This window comes from Sciurus vulgaris, assembly GCF_902686455.1.
Source record: "Sciurus vulgaris genome assembly, chromosome: 3".
Taxonomy (NCBI): Eukaryota; Metazoa; Chordata; class Mammalia; order Rodentia; family Sciuridae; genus Sciurus; species Sciurus vulgaris.
The window spans coordinates 62048344-62064772 of record NC_136463.1 but is presented as its reverse complement, the minus strand read 5'-3'; the positions used below and the strand labels follow the sequence as shown (position 1 = coordinate 62064772).

General features: G+C 39.2%; 2 pseudogenes across 2 annotated transcripts in view; both read right to left on the bottom strand.

Moving 5' to 3' along the window:
- LOC306657986 (ATP synthase F(0) complex subunit B1, mitochondrial-like) overlaps positions 1 to 16429 on the bottom strand; it is a 232234-nt pseudogene that overhangs the window by 191237 nt on the left and 24568 nt on the right. The window lies entirely within an intron of this gene.
- On the bottom strand, positions 1828 to 4186 carry LOC306657988 (ADP-ribosylation factor-like protein 6-interacting protein 1; annotated as a pseudogene). Its single transcript has 2 exons — positions 4163 to 4186; positions 1828 to 3843 (listed from the first exon to the last, which is right to left on the bottom strand). The product of its transcript is annotated as an ADP-ribosylation factor-like protein 6-interacting protein 1 (transcript).

Below are 16429 nucleotides of genomic sequence, written 5' to 3'. Positions count from 1 at the left end.
CCTCTTCTAACCAAGAGCTGGTGGGTTTTCTGGGTCATAAGAACAAATCAGTGGGCCATATCAGGTGTCCAACACTGACTATCACATGAGTTAAGAGCATGTACATGGGCAGTGGAAACAGAAAGCATCCCCTAGCATAGCTGCCCTGTAAATACGAGTTACTGGAAGTTTAGGTCCCTGACTTCAGCCTCCAGGGCCCAGTTTGATAGTGGGGAGGTGTGGGTTCACCTCTGTGCAGGGAGTCCTCTGAACTCACCTCCAAAGAACCAGGGCTCCTTGGCCAGTTGACAGCAGATTCCTCCAGGATGGCTTCCCATTGCACCCAGCAAGGGACACAGTTCCCCCACTTGTCTAGCCCCTGCAGGGAGGCAGAAGCTGTCCCTAGTCTCTGACACAGCCCATAGTAGCAACATCCTTGGCTCTGAGTCTGGAGTGGCCCTTGTTGAGCCTCTTTCCATGTTGCAGAGTCCCTGCAGCCTGTGCCCCAGCACCTAGCTCTGTGCAGGAGTCAGCAAGCAAAGGAGAGTGGTGTGGGCTCATTTATTGGAAGTAGGTTGACACATAGGGAGGGTTTAGGGCTTGTGAGGACAAGCAGTGGAGTCATGATCTCACCTTAGATCAGCTTATATCTCTCTAGGGGAATGAAACTGACACTGTTGCAGGATTTCTGCACGCCGTTCTTCAGGGAGTTTAGTCTTGGGGTAAATACAGGTGCTGGACAAGGAGAATCTGGCACTGATCCTGCTTTAGACCAGATGGCCTGGCTGCAAGGTCAGGGGATGTGACCTTCTCAACAGCACACTGCCTGCTGAGAAGGTTCTACCTTGTCCAGTCTAGCCGAGAAGCCTCAGGGCCATGTTTGCTGGATACAGGCAGCTGGAGCCAAAGTCAGGCATTGCCCAGGAGGTCTGGTGGCCCTGGCACTTTTCCCAGTTCCAGGTAGCCTGCAGCAGCCCCAATCAGGTCCACTGTACCTAGAGACTTGGTTACCATCCCCTGGACAAACAGTGATAAAAAGCATCTCGCTCATCCTGTGTTTACACAAAAACTTAATGATGTGCTACAACAGATTGTGAGGTGAGGCCTGGGGGCTGTCCTAAACCCTGTGCCCCCTTCTCACTCCCACCACCCCTCACAGAGGTGTAATTGTCCAAAACAATCACAAGAGGAGCATCAACTTCAAAACCTTTTGTTTGAGTGTGGTATTGGAGACTGGATCTAGGAGTGTTCTACCACTGAGTCACACTCCAGCCTTTATTTTGAAACAGAGTCTCACTAACTTGCTGAGATTATAGGCAGGTGTCATCACACTTGATTTCAGTGTCCTTTAATACTCTCTTGAGACTGACTGGTCGAGAGGTCTGGTCCACTCACTATAATCCAGGACTGCTGGCACTTGATACTGGAGTTCACCACAGGAGTGACTGCATCTACCCTAAGACAGCATGGTGGACTCTACACAACACCCGGCCTCTGTTTGTTGCAAAAGAAATGCAGGAAAGCATCACACATTTTTTTTAAAAACAGGTGAGGGAGAAATATGTCTAAGAGGTGAAAATCCATGCTAAGGTCCTCTCCTCTGCTAAAGGTGGTGGCTGACACTCTTACTCATGAAGGACCAGACAGAGCTGGGGACCAACTCCAAACCATTCCTTCCATGTGCATCACACATGTACTTTCACCCATGCATCTTTAGTCATTGGAGCTCAGGGGGTAGCTTTGGGTTTAGAAGCTAAAGTGATTTTTTTTTTCAGCTTTTAAATTTTTTTTTATTTTTCCCCTTTTACACAAAACAAAGTAGAAGAAATAATACAGGATTAAAACTGCTAAAGTAGTTAATTGGTAGAACATGTATTCACACAAAAAAAATCCAGATAGGAAAACAGGCTTATTTACAATGAGGAAACACATGTAAAATTAAGGTAGTTGTCATATGAAACATTAAAAAAAGAATTGAACATATACTACCGGGTGCAGGTGTTTACAGCAATATTGAAGGGAGAAAACAACACTTAATTAGGAACAGAGATACCACAAAGTACAGATTTTGCAGTGTCAGTGCAATAAATTCACAAAACTACATTACAGCTAATTAATCAGTTTAAGAATTGTTCCCAACATGTCACATTTTTGGCCCTCAACGGTTTATTCCTACTGATTTCAACTACTCTATATTTCTAGCTACTGAGAAGGAAAGACTGACAAGCTTTCCAAAGAGTCATAAATCTATGTAGACCAGAGGCCAGCTATCACACTACGTGTCTGCTCTCACCAACAGCCCCGGAATTTTTCAAAGAAATATTGAAGGAAAAAAGTTGTCAGTGTAGTCACTATCTTCAATGCCAAACCAAAGGGGACCAAGTAATGGCCACAACCAAAGAATGGGAATTTGAGGTTTACCCTTGAAGGCTTTCTCTGGTCTTAAAAATTAGGTTATTTTCTTCTCTACTGTAATGAATTTTGACTAAACACAGAAAGACTTTTGTCTTTGTTTAGCTAGTCATGGAGTAAAGGTATCGAACACAAGTCTTAATCTACTACGGACTTTAAGTCAGCTGAAAACATGAAATGCTAAGTATGCTAAAAATCCTAAGTACAATCTTTTGAAAGTCTGCTGTTAAAAAGACTTAAGGGTTTACTAACAAGTGGTGCAGGGAACAGCAGCTCTAAGCCTGTCAGATTCCCTGTGGAACAAAGAATCAATGTTTCCTAGAAATGGCTTAAGTTTTGCACAAGGGAGAAGTCTGTACAAACTAGGGCATGGAATTAGCTATATTTTATTCCATGGGGATTCTTCTCCCATCGTGAAAAACAAACAAACAAACAAAAAAAACAGCACAAAGAACAAATCTTAATTAATTGGTCTCTTCCTCAGAAGTAGTAAACTTGGTGTCTATACTCATGAAGCCAGACAGTTTTTTTAAGCAAACTGTGAAGCAGACAGTAGATCCAGCTTCTCACAGTCACAGATCACTACCTTGCACCTAGCTAAAACAAATGTCAACACTGTTAATTTCACTAAAAAGTAAAATTCACCACTGTTATTTTTTAAAGGAAGTTGTCAAAAGTAAAAATTCAATTATCCCTGGGTGAGAATAATCAAGACGAGCCATACTCATTAATGAGTTGTCCATTTAAGGCCAACTGATGAAAAAGTACCCAGCTACACCTGACTCAAAGACACTATGCACAAAGCCTTACCTGGCAAGTGTGAATTTCTATGAACTAAGGGCAGAGTGAGGCAGAGCAAGAGCTACTTCTGTAACATTTTACTATCCAAACAGCATAGTAGGAACTGTTCCCAGGGGTGATGCATACTCCATTAACACAGGAATAAAGCAGATGCATTATTCATTTTTCTTTTCTTTTTGTTTGAGAAATTTGTTTATCTCCCTTTTGGCCATTCCAATGTACTTCGAAATGATTCCAATGTTGGTTCAGTCCAGGAAGCAACAGTAAGAAAGTCACTATCAGGTAGGTGAGAAACAGGTTGTGGACTTGCTGTCCAATCCAGACAACTGCAGCAAGAGAAATGATCATGGTCATGAAGTACATTTTAGGTTTTTCTTCCTTTAATGTAAAGAGGCGTTTCCACCAGCCTACAGCTCTGCGTCGAGTCTTCACTAAATTGCTGCAAATTTCATGGAACCTTTGCTGTTGTTCAGTGGTCCATTTATTGGAGCCAAAAATTCTAGGTGCTAGAATGGGAACAAGGTAGTCAGCCAAGCATAAATACATCACAAAACAGGAAACACCAGAGAGAACAGATGGATCCAAATAATAGATAATCCAGCAGGTTGGTGCTGCGATTATCTCCCTCCGCCATCGTCCCTGAGATGCAGTCTCAACGAGCACGAAGCACCCTCAGAGCCTACCTCCCTCTGACACCCGCACCGCCACTGGAGCGCCTAAAGTGATTTTTAGATTCTCATATTGACAACTATAGATATAGCAAATTTCTTTACATTTCAGGAGCCCCACTGTAAACAGTCCCTTTGATGGCAACCTTTCAGATGCTTCTGATTTTCTGTAATCCCAGCTCACTCATCTCCTATGCAGGTCTTTGTGCTCAATTAGATTATTTCTGTTGAATACGTTCCTAAAAGTAGAATTCTGAAAAATAAATGTTGCACATTTAAAGTATTGGTTATTCCTACCAAACTGCCCTTCTAGAAGGTTGCACCATGCTAGCAGACTGTCTGGCCTTGGTGGAGGCTAGGAGAATACTGAGGATCACAGCTATGGTTTTTTTGGTTCTGATGGGCAACCTCTAGCAGCTGAACTTTCCACCCATGCTTTGCTGACATATTGTCAGAGCATGGAACTTATGCCAAGACTTGGCATTCATAGAGTGCCCTCATTCCATTCTGAGTATTTCCTATGTGATTCCTATAAAATGGCACCTAATCTCAGTCTAGTTGCAAAGTTACCAAATAAGTTTTATAACCTCCCTTCTCTACATGGGATGCAGATGCAGGTGGGCCTAAGTGACCTGTGAGAGATTGTAAGGCCCCCAAAAAGGAAACCCCAACTCTGTCCCATGGATGGACGGCAATCCCAATCAACCGCAGGAGGCGTCACTTGATGCAAACCGCAAGAGGTGTTTATTCCAGCGCGCTGGGACCCAACTCGAGGAGTTGAGTCCCTAGCAGAAAATCTTGTAGGTTTATAAAGGCAGAAACCACACATCAGGTGGGGTCACACATGAAAGGGAAAAGGGAGACAAAGCTGCCGGGAAATTTCAAAGGGGGTTCTGGGTTTGCTGATAACATACAACATGTTTCACAATGTTTTACAACAGGGCGTAGATTCTGGTCAATAGTTTCTGGTAATCATTCTGTTTGATCACTATCTGGCTATCTGGCTCAATTTACCCTTTTATTCTCTGTTTGGGGCTGTTTCTTGGAAAAGCTTTAAGGGCTTTGTTCCCATTACTGGGAGGGTGACCTTAGGGAGTTGAGATGACTGGGAGGGTGATCTTAGGGAGTTAAAATAACTGGGAGGGTGACCTCAGACAGCTTAAAAAAATGTCCATTCTTTCATTTCCCCATTTTCTTTTCTGGTAAGTTCTAATCATGGAACTTCTGTCTCTATATACTCTTCTCCAAAGCTATTTCCTTGGCGGAGGGACTGGTATTATTGCCTGAGCATTAGTACCTGTACAGCACTTATTCTTTCCCTGATGAAGGTGACTAGGTGATTTCAGGCAGGCAAGAGCCGAGGGGGCGGGCCACCAATTAGCAGCCCCTTGTTTGCAGTCCTTGATAAACAGTCCTTGATAAAGGCAGGTAAATTTGGTAATCAATGGCCTCCGGAGATCCTTGACATTTCATTCTTCCAGGGGCAGTCTCCAACTTGCAGAGACAGATGACCTCATGGCTTCATTTCCTCGATTTGACCCGATCCCCTATTTCTACACTAACTACCTATTCCCAATTCTAGCTTCATTCCCCCCTTTAGCTTTAGGAATCCATAACTGCTTGTTAAGGAAATGAAAAGGGGCGTCGGTCGTTCTGGCTGCTTCGAAGCTGAATGGGGGCAGCGAGGGGCAAGCAGTTTGGAGTTCCTTCTTTTTTAAAAAATCGGGTCAATCGAGGGGTCCCAGGAAGAAGCCTGGTTGGGGAAGAGCAGGTTGTAAAGTCATCTGGGGGTGGCTGCTTCTATGATAGAAGAACAAAAAGACATGAGTACTGAAATGAGATTAGTACAAAGTAAATGTTGCAGCATCTGAAATATGCCACTGAGTATCAAGAAAATGACAGAAGTTAATCTCTCACCAGGAGGTGGAAGAACTGAGAAATTGTTCCCATAACTAGGCCTAGCAAAGGCTGGAGAGGACAAGGCCTTTATTTGGGGACTTGAACATTGCCATAGATGTCCCCCCAAAATATAGTTAAGCTACTTAATGTCATCTGATTTTGTAAAATATCCCTTTATTGGTATAACCTGTCTTTAGTAGAGATCTCTATACTTCTGTTACTTAGAAATAGATAATCATACTGGCAAACATAGATTAAGTCTACCTGTGTAGCTTAAGAAGGTCTGCAGGCCTTAAACTGACTAAAACTTCTGACTCTGGCAGTTTCTCTGATAGTTATCAGGCTACATCTTAAGTTACATTTAACTATTATTTCCTTTAATTGCCCAAGAATGGCTATATTTTGGTTTTAACTGTTTTGCTGTGTATCTAAGATCAAGCTGGTCAAATTGGCCTGGTTCCTGTCTTGTTAAAGAGTCAGCTGAGTCCCATAGGGGTCACTCATACAGAACTTAAGAGCGGCTCCTTAGCTCCACCAGTGACTTTGGTTAGGCAGGGTCTCTTGATGGGGTGACTTCCTTTAGAAACATCAAGGGATGTTTCCCCTTTTCCATGACCCTTCTCTGCAGCAGATGCACTGGATGATTTTTCATCCTCTAGTCAACAATCTCCTTGATCAGGAGGTTGTATGACCCAGAGTTGCAACGCTCCTTAGAGAAGTTCTCTTATTCCCGGGGTTCAGGCTAATGTTGAGGGCAAGACCCAAATATGGACTTTTCTTGACCTCTGTATTTAACTCCAATCTCTAAGTTTGATCTTAATTATCCAGCAAGCCAGTCTCACCAGTCATAAATTAAGAGTAATGGGCTTTAACTATAATGTCCATAACTTTACAGTTATTTAACCTTTTATCTAACTGGAGTCTGCATTAGTACTGGAAGTTACCACTATCTATTCTATAGGTGATGGCTTATTATCACAAGTTACCTAGGTTGTATGTTCTTGGAGCAGCTACTTCTGAAAACATTAACAGGTAACAGTTTTACAAAATGAAATTAACAAGAGTAAAAATATATTCAGCTTGTATAATAGCTATCTTGAATTTTGATTGAGAACTACATTCTATCCCCTATTTGAGATCACAGTACTTTTACAACAAGAACCAATATTTTGACTATAACTTTAAATAAGCTGAAGTCTGACTTATTTTGGAGTCACTCTAACATGCAGTAAGGTGGGAGGCAGAGCCTTATCTTAGGTAAGGCAGGGCTCTTTACAGATCTTAAGTGTTCTAATTCTGATGTTGATCTTTGCTTCTTCCTTAAATATCATTAAGTACTTTACATATACTGTTTCCTGAGTCTATATAAACTTTATAATTAACACAATTTAACCTAGTATCTAAAACATGAATCAAAGAAAGACTGAGAGAGCTTTTAACTTTCCTTTTGTGATTAAATGGCAAAATGTTTTCATGTTTCTTCCATGTTTCACAATATTAACCTTTAAACAAATCAGACTCTGTTTAGAAATACATTTACATTTGAAATTCTTTATCCCAGTGTAAAAAGTAACAAATTGATAGCAGGTCCTATAATAGAACATTAAATGATAGAAATAAATCCCCAATTAAAATTTACTCTTTATAAGTTTAAGATTACCATTACAGACAAGTTTAACCTGGAGAATAGTAGAGCTTAATAAATTCCTTGCTTTAAAAACTTGTGGTCCTGAAAAATATGAACACATTTAGTATACAACTAGTGACCATTTCACAAATACCTTGACACTTTTATCTTACCAAATTTAGTTTTTAAAGAAAAATGTAGACTCTGTAGCAAAGTACAATACTCTATAACAGTTGTTTAACCATAATTGTATATACCCCAATTTTTAAGGCTAATTGTTCTAAAGAATAAAACTTAATAGACACAAAGTTAATAGTAAATTAGTGTTTCAAATCCTTGTCATTTTACCATGTCATTCTACCATATAGATTAAACTTTGGTTTATATCAGAACGTTAGTATTTCACCTTAGGAAAAACCTTCAAAAGTTTTAGCTGTCTCACAAACATATAACCAACTTAGTTACACACAAACTTGTTGAAACTTGCCCTTTACTTACACAGACTTTCTTAGCACGTACTTAGACCCTCATGTATTTCATCACACAAGCACTTTCTTACCCAGAAACATTTCCTTTTTCCTTTTACTAAATATATTTCCATACCCAGAACCTTTTATTTTCTTTTTTCCTTTCTGTCGACACCTTTTTGTTTACATTCTGAAACAACTCTTATGAAATTTCTGAATTTAGATAAATTACTCTATTTTAATAAGATTAAATATTCTTTTGTTTATAGTACTCTAATTGAAACACAGTTGAAACTTTTGGGACCCTTTGTATATAGAATTGTACTTGTTAGGACATAACTCTTAGTAACCTTGTTTCTGGTTTAGTGATGACACAAAGCAAGTTTAAACCCTTTTATTTACCAACCTATGAAAACACCAATAATGTTTAAGTATGATACCCCATGGAATTTAAGGAGTTAAAAGTACTCGATGTTATTTAACAATTAGCATTTTAAGTTTGTAAATTAATCAGATATCTCTACAAACACATTAGAGTAATCCCATACATGTTAACTCTAATTCACTTATTCTGTAAAAAACCAAGATATCAGACAAGTGTCCTGAACAGTATTTGCTATCTCTTCCCTGTTGAAGAAAAGTCCTAGAAACAATTGATATTAGACATTTTATTAACATCAATATTTTATTAGCTTGACCACCTAGAGACTTGTAAGTTATTTTCAAAGACATTTTACTCTTATTAGTTTACCCAGTTTGAACCTTTTTTTAAATCATGTCAATTAAAAGTATCTGGATCCATTTTTAAATTTTAATTTTAGGAGCGCTCAGTTTTGATACAGACAAAACATGACATCAGACAGCACGACATACAAATAACACAAATTCAAGCCCTTGTAACTTTATAAGTGAATCTCCATTGCAATGTAACAATGTTCAAAAACTCTAGTTGAATAAAAAATAGAACTGATCAAAAAATCATGAGCTCAAAAAAATATAATTAAAAATATAGCATTTACTTTGCTGGAGTTTTAAAGACTCTTTTTACCTTTTCTTTCCCTGGGTTTGAGACAGGTCTCCTACTGAGCCTTTAGGCTTCTTTTATTTATATTTCAATGTAAGCCTTGACTGAGATCTGGAAGGATCTAACAGGTTTTAACAGAAACTCTGTGTCTAAGGCATTTTAGCCATCTCATCTGGACAGGTTGGATGTTAAAATTATGAGACCTTATTTTTCATCACTTTTGAGACTGAAGCTACTTTGCTAAGTTACCCTTCAGGGCTGTCGGGAGGGGGAGTCCAGAGAAGGAACCTTTGGGGTCCACCCGAGAGTAGCCCGGGCCGAGAAACCCCAAGTTGTTCCAACCCTTCCTCCACCTCCGCCACAAACACACAACAGAACCAGAACCAGAGGGGCGCCAATCTCTGATCCACCAATTGAACCCCATCAGCGCCCTTACCGACGGAGACTACCAGGCGTCCCTGGCTCTCCTTCCACCCTTAGGGTGTCCCCCAGGGCTGCAACCTGTGGCCCCCCAGGCACGACTACCGGCCACTGATCGGCCACTCTCACGAGTCGCCGAATGGTTGCCACTGAAACCGTAAGCGTGCTCACAGAACCAGACCAACTAACAAAACACAAGACAAAGACACACAACTTCAGGGTACCCCTTCTTACCTCCAAGGTCGACTCCGCGGATGATGGGGGTCCATCTTATCCCAGGCGAGCCCCCAAATGTAAGGCCCCCAAAAAGGAAACCCCAACTCTGTCCCATGGATGGACAGCAACCCCAATCAAGCGCAGGAGGCGTCACTTGATGCAAACCGCAAGAGGTGTTTATTCCTGAGCGCTGGGACCCGATTCGAGGGGTCGAGTCCCTAGCAGAAAATCTTGTAGGTTTATAAAGGCAGAAACCACACATCGGGAGGGGTCACACATGAAAGGGGGAAAAGGGGGAACAAAGCTGCCAGGAAATTTCAAAGGGGGTCTGGGTTTGCTGACAACATGTTTCACAATGTTTTACAACAGGTGTCGATTCTGGTCAATAGTTTCTGGTAATCCTACTGTTTGAGCACTATCTGGCTATCAGGCTCAATTTACTCTTTTACTCTCTGTTTGGGGCTGTTTCCTGGAACAGCTTTAAGGGCTTTGTTCCCATTACTGAGAGGGAAACCTTAGGGAGTTGAGATAAAACAGACAGCTTAAAAAATGTCCATTCTTTCAGGTTCACTACCACTGAATGATTGACTCCTGCTAGCTAGCTCCTACCTTTATGAAGGTGACAATTTAACATGGAAATCCAATTGGATAAAGCATTGTTCTGGTTCAGATCAGGCAGAAATTAATAAATTTAATGGAGTTCAGATTACCTTGGCTATGCTTACCAGTTTAGGACTGTTTGCTGATTTGGGACAAAAATTGACTTATGATTTGAAAACTTGTTCTTAAAGAAGTGCATATGCACAAAGAGCATGAAGAGACTTACCTCCCCAAGTAGAGAAAGTTCTAGACCCCAACTAAGTTTGGCAGGGTCCAGAGAAAAATTTTTCAACTACCTTGGAGCCTTTAGATTATTGGCTTTTCTAAATGGTAATAAAGCTTACAAACAACAGAAACTTTTAATGCATTGCAACAGCCAATGCAATTTACCCATTTTAGGAGTTCAAAAGTCAACTCCCTAGTCCAACACCTTGTACTAATTAATAAAGCAATTCCCCTCCACCCTGTAGTTTTTAATCCATGTTCTCTGTTATCTGAAATTCCAGCTGCTGCTTGGTTTACAATGTTAGATTTAAAATATGACTTTTTCTGTGTAGCCTAGACTCTCAATCACAATATCTGTTTGTCGTTGAGGAACCAGATAGTGGATCTCCACTAATCTGGACAGTGTTGCCTCAAGGATTTGAAGATAGCCCTCACCTGTTTGGAGAAACACAAGTTAAGGACTTAACAAAATTTAGAGATAAAACATTATGTAGATGACATCCTTTATGTACTACCACATAGGCGAAATATCAAGGCCATTACAGAGGCCTCCTAGGGATAACTGGATACTGCAGGCCTTGGATTCCTGGGTATAGAGAATTAGCTAATCCTATATACAGGCTCCTTAAGAAACTTTACACCAAGGAATAACTGCCCTGATGTGGGAACCAAAACAAACTAAAGGCTTTTAAAAATATCAAAAAGGGACCTTACTTCAAGCCTCTTTTCTCAGCTTACCTAAGAAACAAAATTTAACCTGTTTGTCACTGAGAGGAAAATAACCCTACAAACATTCACCCAAGACTGCTGGATATGCAGCCACAGACAAATCAGGTCAGTAGCCAATGGCAATCTCAGTAAGGAGCTTAGCATAGTAGCTTCATTCTGAAAAGTAATGGAAAATAAGTTGTCATAATTTTCTTTGACATCCAAACCTGTCCTAAAACAAGAAATGGTTAAAATGCTCTTGGTATCAAGTTTTTGCTAGAACCACTAATCTCTCTCTCTTAGCTCCTTACAGATCTCTGTGAAGGCTTACATTGAAATGTAAATGAAGAAGCCTGCAGGATCAGTAGGAAGCCAGTCTCAAACCTAAGAAAAAAATAAAAAAGAGTGTCTTTAACCTGAACTCCAACTAATCTAAACTAAAAAATATGTTGTATGGTGTTTTATTACAATAATTAACGGCTATGTAATTTCTCCAGGATGCATCTTTTTTTCCCTTACATTCTGTATTTTTAGAGCTCTGATTTTTCTTGATCAGTCCTGTTTTTTATTCAACTAGAGTTTTTGTCATCTGTTAACTTGTAATGGAGAATTACCTATGAAAAACTACATGGCCTTTGCTTTTGAATTATGGTATATCATGATGTTTATGTATCTGTGACTAAATATCATGTACATGATATCTAAATTGACATAAATAATTAGCACTCATGAATTAAAATTTAAAACATGGATCCAAATACCTTTATTTTTATTTTTTTATTGTAAACAAATTGGATACATGTTGTTTTGAAAGAATGGACATTTTTTAAGCTGTCTGTTTTATCTCAACTCCATAAGGTCTCCCTCCCAGTGATGGGAACAAAGCCCTTAAAGCTGTTCCAGGAATCAGCCCCAAACAGGGAGTAAAAGGGTAAATTGAGCCAGATAGCCAGAGCGTGCTCAAACAGTAGGATTACCAGAAACTATTGACCAGAATCTACACCCTGTTGTAAAACATTGTGAAACATGTTGTATATTATCAACAAACCCAGACCCCCTTTGAAATTTCCTGGCAGCTTTGTTCCCCATTTTTCCTTTTTTTCCCCCCTTTCCCCCCTTTCATGTGCTACCCCTCCCGATGTGTGGTTTCTGCTTTTATAAACCTACAAGATTTTCTGCTAAGACTCGACACCTGGACTCCTGCATGAGTCACAAGTCGGGTCCCAGTGCGCTGGAATAAACACCTTTTGCGGTTTGCATCAAGTGACGCCTCCTGCGGTTGATTGGGGTTGCCGTGGATCCATGGGACAGAGTTGGGGTTTCCTTTTTGGGGGCCTTACATTTGGGGGCTTGTCTGAGATAAGACGGCCCCCCCTCATCCACGGAGTCGACCTTGGAGGTAAGAAGGGGTACCCCGAAGTTGTCTTTGTCTTGTGTTTTGTTAGTTGGTCTGGTTCTGTGAGCGCGCTTTTGGTTTCGGTGGCAGCCTTTTGGTGACTCGTGAGAGTGGCCGAACAGTGGTCAGTAGACGTGCCTGGGGGGCCACAGGTTGCAGCCCTGGGGGACACCCTAAGGGTGGAGGAGAGCCAGGGACGCCTGGTAGTCTCCGTCGGTAAGGGCACTGATGGGGTTCAATTGGTGGATCAGAGATTGGCGCCCATCTGGTTCTGGTTCTGTTGTGTGTTTGTGGCAGAGGTGGAGAAAGGGTTGGAACAACTGCGGGGTTCTCGGCCCGGGCTACTCTCGGGTGGACCCCAAAGTTTCCTTCTCTGGACTCCCCCTCCCGACAGCCCTGATGGGTAACTTGGCAAAGTAGCTTCAGTCTCAAAAGTAATGAAAAATAAGGTCTCATAATTTTCTTTAACATCCAACCTGTCCAGATGAGATGGCTAAAATGCCTTAGACACAGAGTTTCTGTTAAAACCTGTTAGATTCTTCCAGATCTCAGTCAAGGCTTATATTGAAATATAAATAAAAGAAGCCTAAAGGCTCAGTAGGAGACCGGTCTCAAATCCAGGGAAAGAAAAGGTAAAAAGAGTCTTTAAAAATCCAGCAAAGTAAATGCTATGGTACTTTACTAAAGTAATTAACGGCCGTATCATTTTTCCAGTACTCTTGTTTTTTTTTAATTATATGTTTTTTTGAGCTCATGATTTTTTGATTAGTTCTATTTTTTATTCAACTAGAGTTTTTGAACATCTGTTACATTGCAGTGGAGATTCACCTATAAAGTTACAAGGCCTTGATTTTGTGTTATTTGTATGTCGTGTTGTCTGATGTCATGTTTTTTCTGTATCAAAACTGAGTGCTCCTAAAATTAAAATCTAAAAATGGATCCAGATACTTTTAATTCACGTGATTTAAAAAGGTTCAAATTGGGTAAACTAATAAGAGTAAAATGTCTTTGAAAATAACTCACAAGTCTCTAGGTGGTCAAGCTAATAAAATATTGATGTTAATAAAATGTCTAATATCAATTGTTTCTAGGACTTTTCTTCAACAAGGAAGAGACAGCAAATACTGCTCAGGACACTTGTCTGATATCTTGGTTTTTTACAGAATAAGTGAATTAGAGTTAACATGTATGGGATTACTCTATTGTGTTTGAAGAGACATCTGATTAATTTACAAAGTTAAAATGCTAATTGTTAAGTAACATTGAGTACTTTTAACTCCTTAAATTCCATGGGGTATCAAACTTAAAGATTATTGGTGTTTTCATAGATTGGTAAATAAAAGTGTTTAAAATCACTTTGTGTCATTACTAAAATCTAAGTTATTAAAAGTTATGTCCTAACGGGTGAAACCCCAACATGCAGGGTGAGCAATCCATCTGCTAAGCTCCAAGGAGCTCTTAGATTTGGTTTTAATGTTACCATCTCCCCTCTCACAGTGTTTCAGTTAGAGTACTATAACAACAAAGTATTTCATTTTGCTAAAATGGAGTAATTTATCTAAATTCAGAAATTTCATAAGAGTTGTTTCAGAATGTGAACAAAAAGGGGTCAACGAATAGGAAGGAGAAAATAAAAGGTTCTGGGTATGGAAATATATTTAGTAAAAGGAAAAAGAAAATGTTTCTGGGTAAGAAAGTGCTTGTGTGATGAAATACATGAGGGTCTAAGTAAGTGCTAAGAAAGTCTGTGTAAGTAAAGGGCAAGTTTCAACAAGCTTGTGTGTCAATAAGTTGGTTAGATGTATGTGAGACAGCTAAAACTATTTAAGGTTTTTCCTAAGGTGAAATATTAATATTCTGATATAAACCAAAGTTTACTCTATAAGGTAAAATGACATGGTAAAATGACAAGAATTTGAAACACTAATTTACTCTTAACTTTGTGTCTATTAAGTTTTATTCTTTAGAACAATTAGTCTTAAAAATTATGGTTGATACAATTATGGTTAAAGAACTGTGAGAGTATTGTACTGTGTTACAGAGTCTAAATTTTTCTTTAAAAACTAAAGTTGGTAAGATAAATGTGTCAAGGTAATTGTGAAATGGTCACTAGTTGTATACTAAATGTGTTCATATTTTTCAGGACCACAAGTTTTTAAAGCAAGGAATTTATTAAGCTCTACTATTCTCCAGGTTAAACTTGTCTGTAATGGTAATCTTAAACTTATAAAGAGTAAATTTTAATTGGGGATTTATTTCTATCATTTAATGTTCTATTATAGGACCTGCTATCAATAGGTTATGTGTAAAATTTGTTACTTTTTACACTGAGATAAGGAATTTAAAATGTAAATGTATTTCTAAACATTAGAGTCTGATTTGTTTAAAGGTTAATATTGTGAAACATGAAAGAAACATGAAAACATTTTGCCACTTAATCACACAAAAGGAAAGTTAAAAGCTCTCTCAGCCTTTCTTTGATTCATGTTTTAGATACTACGTTAAAATGTGTTAATTATAAAGTTCAAATAGACACAGGAAACAGTATATGTAAACTACTTAATGATATTTAAGGAAGAAGCAAAGATCAACATCAGAATTAGAACACTTAAGATCTGTAAAGGGCCCTGCCTTACCTGAGATAAGGCTCTGCCTCCAACCTTACTGCATGCTAGTGACTCCAAAATAAGTCAGACGTCAGCTTATTTAAAGTTATAGTAAAAAAAAATTGGTTCTTGTTGTAAAAGTACTGTGATCTCAAATAGGGGATAGAATGTAGTTCTCAATCAAAATTCAAGATAGCTATTATACAAGCTGAATATATTTTTACTCTTGCTAATTTCATTTTGTAAAACTGTTACCTGTTAATGTTTTGCAGAAGTAGCTGCTCCAAGAACACACAACCTAGGTAACTTTTGATAATAAGCCATCACCTATAGAATAGATAGTGGTAACTTCCAGTACTAATGCAGACTGCAGTTAGATAAAAGGGTAAATAACTGTAAAGTTATAGACATTGAAGTTAAAGCCCAGTACTCTTACTTTATGACTGGTGAGACTGGCTTGCTGGATAATTAAGATCAAACTTAGAGATTGGAGTTAAATACAGAGGACAAGAAAAGTCCATATTTGGGTCTTGCCCTCAACGTCAGCCTGAACCCAGGGAATAAGAGAACTTCTCTAAGGAGCGTTGCAACTCTGGGTCACACAACCTCCTGATCAAGGAGATTGTTGAGACTAGAGGATGAAAAATCATTCAGTGCATCTGCTGCAGAGGAGGGTCATGGAAAAAGGGAAACATTCCTTGATGCTTCTAAAGGAAGTCACCTCATCAAGAGACCCTGCCTAATCAAAGTCACTGGTGGAGCTAAGGAGCCACTCTTAAGTTCTGTACGAGTGACCACTGTGGGAACTCAGCTGACACTTTAACAAGACAGGAACCAGGTCAATTTGACCAGCTTGATCTTAGATACCTAGGAAAACAGTTCAAACCAAAATATAGACATTCTTGGGCATTTAAAGGAAATAGTAGTTAAATGGTTAAATGTAACTTAAGAAGTACACTTGTATTAGCCCACTAGAATAAAGGCTGGAAGCTACAAATGAAAGAAAGATTCTTCAGCAAATTTGCCTGATAACTATCAAGAGAAACTGCCAGAGTCAGAAGTTTTTAGTCAGTTTACGGCCTGCAGACCTTCCTAAGCTACACAGGTAGACTTAATTTATGTTTGCTAGTATGATTATCTATTCCTAAGTAACAGAAATATAGAGATCTCTACTAAAAACAGGTTATACCAATAAAGGAATATTTTAGAAAAATCAGATGACATTAAGTAGCTTAACTATATTTTCTGGGGACATATATGACATTAAGAGTTAAATGTTGTGTTTACATCCCTGATAACCTGGACAATGTTAAAGTCCCCAAAAAAAGGCTTTGTCCTCTGCAGCCTTTGCTAGGCCTAGTTATGGGAACAATTTCTCAGT